Raw genomic sequence first — 8,967 nt, 5'->3', positions numbered from 1 at the left:
CCACAAACAGCACCACAAAGATCAGCAAACAAACTGGCTCTGCTGCATTGTGAGCATAGATAGGTCTGGGGACGTAAAGTTGTGTTTCATTAGCGCAGTACCTCTGTCTGTAATACACACATATAAGGATAAAAATGCCTACAACCTCGTAACACGACAAACCCCATTTCCAGTCTATGGTACACACGGCACCCACAGGAACTCTAACTCAATTAACCCATTTTTATTTTCCCTCCCAACAAAGCGTTGTGTGTCTGCATGTTTCTGACTGTACCCAAGGTCCTTGAGCCCATTCCTTTGCTCCCATGGCCGAAGAGTTTGGACACAGAGCCACAGCCTCAGGATCTGAGTGTGCAGCTGTAGAGTCCTATGCTGAGCTTTGCTTATAGCTTCACCTACGCACAGACCTACCGAGCAGCAGGTATTTGTCTGTGTGCACTGGAGCTCAAGGTCACTGTTGGGATGCCAAGGGTGAAACGGGAAGAAACTGAAGGAACAGATGTTGACTTTGGTACCATTCTTAAGAAGTGCTGTTCACACTTGAATTGAGAGAGATGTGGTCACTGGAGATGAAAAAGAGGTGGAGGGGAAAAGCAAGAGGCAAATTTGCACATGTGCACGCGCATGAGGGAGCGTCACACAAGGGAAGAAAAATAATGCAAAGAACAACAAAACCTTTTCCATTCCATTCCCAAACACACGTTCTGCAGTTTGCTGTAATCCTAACATTATATCTACATGGATTTGGGGTTTATAGCCTTAACAAGGGATGAATCCCAGTATAAAGGCCCTCACTTCAGGTAGTGTGGCAAAGCACTATGCTGAATGGTTTTCCATTGGATCTGTTCAGCCAGTCCTTTCAAACAAGCGAGCACAGCTCTGAGTAACTTCCAAGCCTCCTTCACCCAGTGGGATGGAAACACCATACAAGAGATTTTACCATGCTTCCATTTGTTAGCCCCAGTGACCGCACAGAGGAGCAGCGGGTTACAGTGCTTACAGACAACGGGTGCCACAGGGAGCAACTGGGAACACTGACCCAGGCAGTAGCAGAACAGGGATCCAGCCTCAGCTGCCGCACCTCCAGCCTCTGCAGCACAGTGCACAGGCAGAGCTCCAGCAGGGGAGGACCATGCCTGCAGCCACCGAGGTACTAGGTATCACTAACATTGCCCACTCCATTACTGTGCGCTCTGTCCAGGCAGCACTGGGAAGTCACTGTGCTCAATACTGCAGAAATGCAGATAAAAGAGCAGCTGTTCTCTGCCCAGGAGAGCTTTTGCTGTAGTACAAATTCCCGGTACTCCTGGTGTGGGAGGAAAGAGGCCACAGGAAGGAAAAACATCCATGTGCTGAAGCAAGGATAGGGCTCAGACCTCTGGCTCTCACTGTCTAGCTGCTCTTCCTTTTATTTTGCTAGTCTTGAGCACAAGCAAAAGAAAATCAAGTTTCTTAAGAACAACGTGCGGCCCTTATTAAATTGCAAAGGAAGCCTGCAATATACTTAAGTCAGGCCTTCAGCAGACCCGTGAGGTTTCATATTATCCCATGCTTGAATGAGGCAGATGACTGGAGCAAAAACCAGCTAATGACATAAAAGCATTCTTCTACTTTCAGTCTCTCTTAATTAAGGAGTTGGTTAATGTTTCAGTGTTGGGAATTACAAAGCTTCATCAGGGAGGTTAATATGTTTTTTTTATTTTATCTTTCAGCTGACAGGAGGAAGAAAAACCAAAAACAAAAAAGAAAAGAGGGTGATTAAGCCACGTGGCAGTCAGAACCCCACACGGAGGGCAGGATCAGGCCATACCAAAGCCTACAGCCGCACACGGTGAATTTAGCAGCTATTGCCAAAGTCAGATTTCTGAGCAGATGAGATTTATCTGCTGTTTTAGACACATGGATCATATTTCTTGAAACCACCCAAATAAGCAAAACAATTTACACAGCTCTATACTGAATTAGCCCTCTAAGTGATTCCCCATTTCAGAAGCACTTACACCTAGCCTGCGAGTGTCAGAAGAGACTGACCACAGTCCTGACCTTATACTGCAATTCAACAGTCTTGGGAAGGAGGAGAATCACAAGAGCTCTGAAAAGTTATGTTCACAGAGAACATGGGCTGCAGTTCAAAAGACCACTTAAACATATACCTGAGGTCTGCAGACCTCAGTTATGTCAACTCCTGCTTGACTAACTGAACTTCTGTACATATACATCATAAAAACAAACCAGATTCAATTCTGATAATGTTTACATGAAAGTAACATTAAATATTTTTTGCAAATATGAGGTACTAAAAAAAAAAAAAGAAATAATGCTGTGTTAAAAATGCAGCAATTCCTTTGATCGAGTAAACATAGCAAAGCTTCGGAAATGCAACCTCTAGCGAATGAGCTCTCTACCACAGTGATATAAGGCTGACACTTTAAAACATTAGACTTTACAACCTGTAGCAATCTTCAAGAGAAACTTACAGCTGATAAATTAGTTATTTAGAAGTTTTGCTGCTTTTTCCCATAGCACAGACTTAAAAATAAAAAAAAAAGTATTTCTGAAAAACAGAAGCAGTAAGACCAAAATGTTTGGTCTGCTTCTTGGTTTCACATGGATTGCAATGATTGCAACAGATTGGTTGCAATGAACTCCATAACATTTCTTTCTACAGGAGAATCCACAATGTTTGAGTGGGTATAGACCACTGGAGATCAGGTTGGGTGTGACACTTTGCAGACCCATTGGCATCTTCCCAGCACCCGTAGAGCTGGAGACAAGGACAGGTCTACAACCCAAGTAGATGGCTTCAGAAGAGGCCCAAACTAGGAGTTAGGACAGGCTAGCTTCCCCCAGGCCTCAGGGAAAGCATACTTACAGGAGATGGATCTTTTCCAAAAGAAGCCTCCTTTGTCTTACCATGATGAAGCTTTCCTTTTCATGTTCTTCCACCTGCATGGTGAATCAGTTCTCAATGCCAGTGTACAATTTCAGTTCAAACTGAAGTTAGGCAGAACTTTGGGATTCCACCTTTAGCCCAACCTCCCTAAACAAGTCCACACATGGATTTTGGCTCTGCCACCTCTTCACATAGCAGCCTGAACGCTTTCCAGTGTCTAACATATGTGAGAAAGGATCATTCAGAAACAAAACACCACCAAGATATAGGAGTTAGGGCAACAGTGTTTGAATAATGTTTCTCACTTTTATCTGGATGGATAACCAACATCCCTGAATGTCCTTCTCTGTCTTAAAGTTCATTGCTACTGTAATGTTTTCTGGCAGGTGGCTCTGCCTTTTTTCCTTACCTCAGAGGGTGTGGTAGATAGACAAGAAAGACAAATCTGGCCTCCACATATCTGCCTCAGTTGTTTTATGGAGGAATCCAGTGAGACAGCATCTAATTCTGGAGTGACACATGGAGCTCACGGGCATGTTGCCACATCCACTGTTCTGATCAGAGCTCATTGCTCCCAGCCTGATGTCAAGCGGAGACTAATCGAATGTGAGATGGGTGAACAGAGGCAGAGCTATGGAGCTGACTCTTTCTAGCCTGTTGCTATTGGTTTTTCTTCATTCTGCAGCAGTACGTGTGGTCCCAGTCACAGAACTAGACCATAACATGTCCAAAAATCCCAACGTCTTCCTTCAAAAAATACGTTCTTCCCTCACTGCCTTGCTACTGAAGAGACCAGGCAGGATTGACACGGAAAGTCAGAGGTAGAAATACATTAATTGAACAGATACAATGCAATGTCAGGCTCTTGTTGCTTTGTGATGACAATATTCTAAAACACTGCAGTGCCACCTGTGTTTTGTGGTTCCCTCTGTCTCTGCTTGGCACAGGTGACATTTGCCAGATCTTCATAGGGTCATTCCAACAACATGTCATCTAAAAATGTTGATTCTGTAGGAAAGAAGCTGCTTGCACAGTAGTGGTAGGTGCACACAAAGTATACAGCATGACTGCTGAATACTCAACAGAGGAATTCCAGCTATTCCCAGCTCACACAACCAGGGAGGGACTGTTGCCCTGGACTATGTTTTGCACATGCTTCCACCAGCATCCAGCTCAGTCTGAATCTAATGGTGACGATCGTGACCTGTTAATATATGAGAGGAAAAAAACAGCCGCAAAACAAGGAGAGTACTATTTGACTATCCTCTTCTAAAATTAAGAAAAAAGAAAAAAAACCCACCTAGGAAATTACATTATTCTTCTTTCCCAATCCAAAGACAGGTACAAATTTAATGTAGGTGAAAGTTACTGCAGATCTTCTGATAAAAGTAGGCAGGTAGAGCTTCTAATGAAGGCATACACTATAGTGCACATCTTGCCAATGTTTCTTAATGAATAATATGTGCACTCAGACGAGAATAATATTGATTGAGGTCTGCAGGGAAAGTTCTCTAGGAAAAGAAAATTATTCTAGGAGCTGAGTCCTTTTTGGAAGATTTTGATCTTTTTTTTGCTGCAACCTTTCCCCTCCCCTCTCTTTGTGCTACCCAAAGCAACTGACAGCCAAAAAATGAAAAGCCTGCCCTGCATCTAATGTATCTATCAGATCCAGAAAGAAATTTATATACCGATACTAAGAATGGCTGCACCATTCTCCTTAGCTGGTAGAGGGCACAGCAGTGTGTAATTAGGACTGGATTACTTTACTCAGAACTGGAGCAGAGAGCAGATGTCGTGCATTAATATTGGCATTTGATTCCAGACACTTTCTCTGTCATGTTTGCAAAAACAATTTGCCTTCCTACCTTGGATCTTGCCTTGCATTTACTCTTAGGTTGCTGTGACACAAACAAAAAGCCACCAGCGGCCACATGAAAGTACACACAGGGGGACAGGTCCAGACAGAGTGAATAGAATTTATGTTTTAATTCGTAACATTAAAAAAGTCATTTTCTTATTATATCAACTAGATTAATATTCCACTAAGTGCCAGCTCAGATACTAGAGGCCACGACATTATAATGCATTTGTTAACATAAGCCAGCAGTAAAGACAGACATACCTTATTCTGAATTAATGTCATCAGAGGCCATTTGCAGCACACATGAGAGATGTATCTGCCTTCTCAAACACACCTGTTTTTTCACACAAAGAACTTCAGTTTTGGTTTATCTCCAGTTCAACATTTAGTGTACACTATCCTTCCAGAGGGCCTACAACTGAATTTCATGCTGTTAAAAAATACTGGACCACATTGTGAACTGCAGTCAGCTTATATTTGATAGCAGCTTTATGGCTGCAGCTGAATTCTGGAGGTTTCTAAAGAGCAAAAGGTGGTCTGCCTTCATTTAAAAGAATTCAGAGTGTGTTTGCAATAGTCTATACTACAGCATCACGGAGTAAGCATACACTGGTCAGCACATAACCCAGCAAAGCAGTGGTGGTCAACCCTAGTTTCATCCTTATGGATGCAACCCAAAGAGAACAGCCACTGAAACTCTGCTGCAGTGGTATGTTTGACTTCAGGACACATCATTTGCTTTGGGTGCACACCAGACTCAGACCTGTAACACCAGCAACACACCTGTAGCATCCATTTGCATGTGTTAACACCTGTTTGTATCACACAGGCCATGATTCACACAGATACTGTCAGAATATCACCAAACTCCTCTATCAGGAGGAATGTAAATCACCTCTACTCCCTGTTCCCTTGTGTTCCCAGTGGGTAAAGACTGAGAAATGTGATTGCAATAATAGGGTCATAGCTAAGAGATTGGAAGATCTTGAGCCTGTGAACTACTGAGCCCCCAAGAAAGTGCTCCTCTTTTTTCATGATATGCAGTAGTGGCAACTCCCCTATTCCTAAAGTGTGTGGATAAACGGACAAATTACCTTGACAAATGAGGAAGAGACTACTGAAACCAGGCAGGCAGGTTCACGTTCTTCTGGCCCATCAGCAAGTGGCAGAAGTGAAGGAACTGCTATCCTAAAATGAGAAAATAACTGGAGTGAAATGGTAGTTGTTGCCACAGTTCTCTTTAGGCAGGTGAGAAACTCAGTCTGAGACCTTCAAAGATAACCACAGAAATTATATCATTCTCTCAGTAAGAGCTAGAAAAGCTCCTCGACTCACGGGGAGGTCAAGAAGTGAGAGCCCAGTGGATCATTTGTTGCGTTTTTAATGCTTCATGGCTCAGGGTCAGTCAGAAATCCCTGTCTTAAGGTCGGGATGAGGGCAGTCTGGAAAACAATCTTTTCTGTTACTGACAAGGCCTTGCTCAGGCTCTGCTATTTCTCTCTCTCTCATAGCAGATCATTGCAGCCCACTCCTGCTCGCTGCACTGTGGTTAAATCCACCCTAGGTGCTGACATGCTGCTTCTCTGGGATCATAGCAGACCAGAGGGTCTTCCTTCCAGCATTCCGTAGCATTGCGACACGATGCAATTTAAAAAAAACTAACAAACAAAAAGCTAATACTGGGGAGTAACATTCCTTAGAGTGCCTGTTGATAAGTAAGTATTAATACTTATTTTTTAACAGGATCAATGAGAGAACACGAGGAGCGTGAGTATCAGCAAACCTAGCTGTTAACTAAGGAGTGAGCCCTATTTCTTTGGCTCTAGCCCCTTCCCACTGCAGCAATATGGCTACGTTTGATGCATGAGGAAGGAGTGATAATCATCTATCTCCTAACCTGCTTAGGAGACAGTTTGACTTAGAAGAAGCTGGAAGCCACAGTTTAGAAGGCCTGCTAATGATTAGATCTGTTTCAAATAGACATATTTTGACTATAGTTGCTACACTGAACAGTCACTGGAGTCAAGCAATCGCTTAAAAAGGCTGAGATACAACTCTGCAGTATTTTACAATGGAGTTAATAGCTAAGCCTTAGAAGAAAAACTACTGTCATCCAAACACGCAGCTGAAGCACATTCCCTTAATGAACATCACTCACTGCTTACCTATGAACTCACACTACAACACTCTTGCAAATGGTCTGTAATGCCTTGCATTGCTAGTGTATCAAATTTGCATAAATATTTGCCTCCAATATTTATAAACCAATAGACATAAGCGTGCGTTTAAAGGTGACTATCATTACAGACATAGTTTTTACATACTTTAATTAATTCAAATAATCACATTTTGTCTTATTAAACATTTTGGAGATAAAATATAGCTTACCATTAGTTCTAAACACTAAAAAACTGATAGAAACGAACAGCACTGCCAAAAAAAAAGCAAGAGAGAGAATGTTAACATACAAAAACACTTTACTGAAATGTAACTTTAAGACCTAATGCCACAGAATGACTAACAATAACGTATGTATGACTTTTAAACAAGAGAGCAATTTTGGATAACTTTCCACTTCTTTGTCTGGTACTTCAGATTAGGCCTCGCGAGCTGTAACAGTGCAACAGAAGCACAAAGCAGCAAAAGAGCCCACTACCCCTCTCACATGTTTAAAATAAGCCTCCTCAGAAGCAAGGATAATTCCTCATTTCCTTCAGCTGCTTATTTACTGGTGCTTCCCTTCTCATTTAATTAGAGCTAAAAAAACAACAGCAACAACTGGCCCCGATAGTTTTTCAAAACTCTTTCCCACCAACAATCCTTTTTCTTATCAGGAGGTACTAAGAGGCACCGAGGACAGCTGTGTAGTTTGGAACAAATTTCTCAGTCAGTCCCCTTTTAAAGCTGTTATATACCTAAGAAGTATAACCCTGCCTGAGAGACAGCGATTAAAGTTTTTAAAGAGTACAGAGATTTTACAGAGACCAGCATGAAGCTCAGGACCAATTAAATGTCATCTTAAGTACTTAACTGAAACATTTTTTCATACACTAGGAATCAGTTAAGTGGAAGGTGCCAAATTAAACCTACATTTTAATTTTTTGCTGTTGAGTTAATCTCAAGAGATTATGCATTGTATTTAGGAACGATTTCAGAAAGCTTTCAGTAGGGCAGTCTCTGTTAAGTTGGCTTCAGGAGCTCTGCAGAAGTCTGAAAAAAGAAAACACACGGGAAATTCAGCATACTCAGGAGCAAATATGTGCAAATAACAAATAAAGCATTGCAATTAAGCTCAAAATAATGCAGGTGGTATCACATGAGGGGGTCTCAGTTAAGAGAGTCTCAGTCTGTATGAGGACATTAAGTGAGCTTGTTCTGTTTTCAGGCAAGAGCAATAAAACCCAGCTTTTCCTTTCTCCAACATGTGACTAGTTAATTTGCAGCATGTAATAATATGATATAGTGATCCACATGCCCTTTCTTTGACAAATGCTTTTCTCAAGCAAATGTGACTTTGAGAGATTCTGGGGAAAAAGAGGATGCAGTAAAATTCCAGGGACTGAGGCAGGAGGTCTTGCAGCTGGAGCACTAGACTAGAAGCAGGGAGACTTAGAATTTGTTCCAAGTCTGGTACACATTTTCCATACAATATCTAATAAATTTCTCAGGCAGAAAAAGCAAAATGTCAGGTAGCAAACAAAATTTTTCATACATGTTTAGATGCTCCCAGCAAAAACCTATATGTGAAAAAAATAGAGGTTTTTCTTAGCAAGATAGACATAAACTAAGAGTGTAATCCTGGCCTAACCTAACTGTAGCCAACCATCCCCACACTCTCTCTGGAAGGGTAATTAGTCTTGGGTTTTATTTTGCTTTTTTTTTTTTTTCTTTGGTTATGTCAGTAACTAGGGCTAAGGAATGGACCAACAACTTCAAGGGCAACTTTTAGTATGTTCAAGGGAAAGAGAAGGAAAAGCATGGGCTAGCTTTGCTGATTGCATGGACGCAACGTGCAACTCCTCATACCTGTACACCCACACTACAACCTCACTTAGAAAAGCACGTAAGCTTTTGGCACAAAGCGTAGCATTGGCCATCTGTTACAGTTGGTTTACAGCTGGAAAGATTATCGTAGTGAAAATGAGAAAAGGAACAAAAAGGGAACAGAAAACAAATCTGTATCCAAAGATCTAGATTCACAGAAAAGACTCCA

At 41.8% G+C, this 8,967-nt stretch overlaps 1 long non-coding RNA gene across 1 annotated transcript in view; it reads right to left on the bottom strand.

Moving 5' to 3' along the window:
* Positions 1 to 7,186, bottom strand: part of LOC109367652 — a 7,638-nt gene extending 452 nt beyond the window's left edge. Inside the window, exons 1-4 of the long non-coding RNA XR_004159812.1 lie at positions 7,143 to 7,186; positions 5,849 to 5,942; positions 5,016 to 5,088; positions 1 to 4,097 (exon numbers count right to left, since the gene is read on the bottom strand). The exon at positions 1 to 4,097 is cut by the window's left edge and continues 452 nt beyond it. This is a non-coding gene — a long non-coding RNA (uncharacterized LOC109367652). The remainder of the gene's footprint in view (positions 4,098 to 5,015; positions 5,089 to 5,848; positions 5,943 to 7,142) is intronic.
* Between the last annotated feature and the right edge of the window lie 1,781 nt (positions 7,187 to 8,967).

The sequence above is a fragment of the Meleagris gallopavo genome, chromosome 5, assembly GCF_000146605.3.
Source record: "Meleagris gallopavo isolate NT-WF06-2002-E0010 breed Aviagen turkey brand Nicholas breeding stock chromosome 5, Turkey_5.1, whole genome shotgun sequence".
Classification (NCBI taxonomy): Eukaryota; Metazoa; Chordata; class Aves; order Galliformes; family Phasianidae; genus Meleagris; species Meleagris gallopavo.
This window is presented reverse-complemented; position numbering and strand designations above follow the sequence as displayed.